This window comes from Dipteris shenzhenensis, chromosome 28 (genome assembly GCF_047967505.1).
Source record: "Dipteris shenzhenensis isolate YYH24624 ecotype China chromosome 28, Dip_SZ_1.0, whole genome shotgun sequence".
Classification (NCBI taxonomy): Eukaryota; Viridiplantae; Streptophyta; class Polypodiopsida; order Gleicheniales; family Dipteridaceae; genus Dipteris; species Dipteris shenzhenensis.
In genome coordinates, this window is record NC_141623.1 from 21,032,065 (window position 1) to 21,035,139 (window position 3,075).

Below are 3,075 nucleotides of genomic sequence, written 5' to 3' on the forward strand. Positions count from 1 at the left end.
GAGAATTCAAGGAAAATAAGAGAGAGAGAGAGAGAGAGAGAGAGAGAGAGAGAGAAAGAGAGAGAGAGAGAGAGAGAGAGAGAGAGAGAATAAAAAGAAAATTAACAAGAAATTAAAAGAAAAAATACAGAGAATTTAAGGACTATTAAAGAATAATAAAACTAAGAGATAGAGACAGACAAAGAGAGAGAGAGAGAGAGCAAGCGACACAGAGAGAGAGAGAGAGAGAGAGTGTGTGTGTGTGTGTGTATGTGTGTGTGTGGGAGGGGGGGGAGGGGAAGTATGTGTGTGTCCTGCACCCATCATGTGTGTGTGTGTGTGTGTGTTTGTACCCACCCTCACCCGAGGGGACACCACATGATGGGGGCAGGACACTCATTAGGTGGTGTCCTATCCCACACCAAAAGAGGAAGCCACTTTGTAAGTGTTTTTGAAAAAGGGATTTTATCATAGTTGTCTCCAAGTGGATATTTCTTTTATGATCTTCAAGTTGTGTTCTTCAAGATGTTCAATGGAATAAGACACATCATGGAATTTCCATAACTATGTAGAGAGAATCACGCACTAGGCACCACGATTGCGTAGCTTTGATATTTCCAACAAAAAGTAGAGTGTGGAAGGGATAGGTCTTTCCTGAAGGAGAGTCATACAAGGACCTCAATCCTGCACAACCCGATAAGAGTTTAATGAGCAACATGGCGCATGGCATGTGCCATGTGGCCAACCCAACCAAGGATTAGCAATGTGACACATGGTTAACCTGGCCAAAGGTTAACCAAGTTTGCACCTGGGTGTGTGTGTGTTTTAAAAATAAAACCTTTTAAAGACACAGCACACCATGCTCAAATAAGGGTGGATAATAGATTTCTCATCTAATAAGTAAACTCAAAATATGTATCCAAAAAGTGTTGAATCCATCAGGTAGTCTAGGCCCCAAGAACCAGATGTTATGACTTCCCTAATTTTCCTTGCATTTTGCTTTTTGATACAAAAATGGTCTAGTTCTATTCTCTTGTCCACTTGTTTCTCTTTCCCTCCGTGCATCCTCCAATATTTTAGAAATAAGGGCCATTTTGGCATGGTCTTTGTTTGCAGACATCCTAGCAGTCTTACGAAAATTGTTTTGAGTTCATCCCTAGAATTTCCTTTGAGTCCATCGTGGTATGTATATAGAAGTGTTGAACAGATAGTCTAGGCTCCAAGGTCACGGTCCACTTACCTGCCACCATCCAAACAACCCTAGATGTTAGAACAACATAGATTTGTGAGGGAAGACAGGTAATGCATGTGTACCCCAGCTTGTTATCGCTTATACCGAAGACCTAGAAAACCCTCAAGATTCTCTAATGGAAATCCCAATTTTAGATATAAGGGGAGTGGTACACCACTCATTTCAAGTACATCTCAAGGGGGGTAGCCCTCAGTCTTCAAGAGGATGGAGTTAGCATGAGAAAATATCATACATAGCTATATATTTTTTTCTCTTATGCTTATGCTCTTTTTCCCTCTTCCTTCTCTTATGCTTATGCTTATGCATGAGCATATGTCTCCTTCTCCTTCTCCTTCTCCTCTTTTCCTCTTTTCCTCTCTCTTTCCCCCCCTCTTTCGATCTCTTTTCGTAAGCATGTGTATTTGCCTATGCTTAAGCTTTCTCTCTTTCTCTTTTATGCTCATATGCTCATGCATAAGCATAAGCATATGCTTTCTTTCCTTTTCTCTTATGCTTATGCTTTTTTCCCTCCTTCCTTCACTTCTACTTATGCTTATGCATGAGCATATGTCTCCTTCTACTTCTCCTCTTTTCCTCTCTCTTTCCCCTCCTTTCGATCTCTCACAACTAGACAAAGCAAAACATAGGGAGTAGCTAGTTTTAGTTTAGTTAGGGACGTTTAGTTTAGTTTTTAGAGAGTTTCTTTTTTTAAAAACGAAAGAAAAAAATATATATAGGATAAAAAATGATTAGGGGAAAATAATGTATAGCGTATTAAAAATGATAAGAATTACTTAGGAAAAAATAATGGAACAATAAAGGGGGATTTAAAGCCCAAGGTAATAGGAGAATAAAAAAATAATTTAGCCAGATGTAACAACTAATTAAAAATAGAAAAATAAAAACAAAGAAGGGGGGGTGGAGAAAAGAAAAAGGGAATGGAATAATAAAATTTTAAAGAATTTTTAAAAGGAAAATTTAAAAAAAATTAAAGAAAATTAAAAGAATTTAAGGGAAATAAGAGAGAGAGACAAAGAGAGAGAGAGAGAATTAAAAGAAAATTAACAAGAAATTAAAAGAAAAAATACAGAGAATTTAAGGAATATTAAAGAATAATAAATCTAAGAGAGAGAGACAGAGAGAGAGAGAGAGAAAGAGCAAGCGACACAGAGAGAGAGAGAGAGAGAGAGAGAGAGAGAGAGAGAGAGAGAGAGAGAGAGAGAGAGAGAGAGTGTGTGTGTGTGAAATTCTCCCCTATCCTAGATACATAAAGACTAACAAGATGTAGTACGACCATGACAAATCATAGTATTTATCAAGATCTAGTCCAAATAGAATGCACTATTGCTTATTTTTAATTGTATCTAATTGATAGCCAAAGAAATATTCAGAATGTTCTCAAATAAGTCATGGCTTTCAGCACACCAATTTTGTTTCCTATCCACTCCTTGTGGGGGTTAAAGGTCACTGTGCCTTTACCCCGGTTATGTACAATACTCAAACACATATATAAATGAATGAAAAAGAAGATTAGGGTGGTTCTGCACCCACTAAAACTTGTGTGGCTCTCTGTTTCTCTCTCTCCCTCTTCCATTCTTACTTCCGTTGAGAGCACTCTCAACTGGTATCAGCGACCGGGTGATCAAGCTGAGCATGCGTGAATGCTTGAAGCTCAGCAACTCTGTGAAAGGAAGGAGAAGCTCTGTGGGAAGCTTTGTGGGTGACTTTACTTGCATCCAAGTGTGTAGAGACCTTGGAGGAACCTTTGGAAAAGCCACTTTGGTTTTGCGAAGTGATTTTGAGAGCCTGTTAAGTGTTTTCAAAGAAAAAAGTCGTTTTTTGAGCTTTTCCCTGTTCCGTTCGAT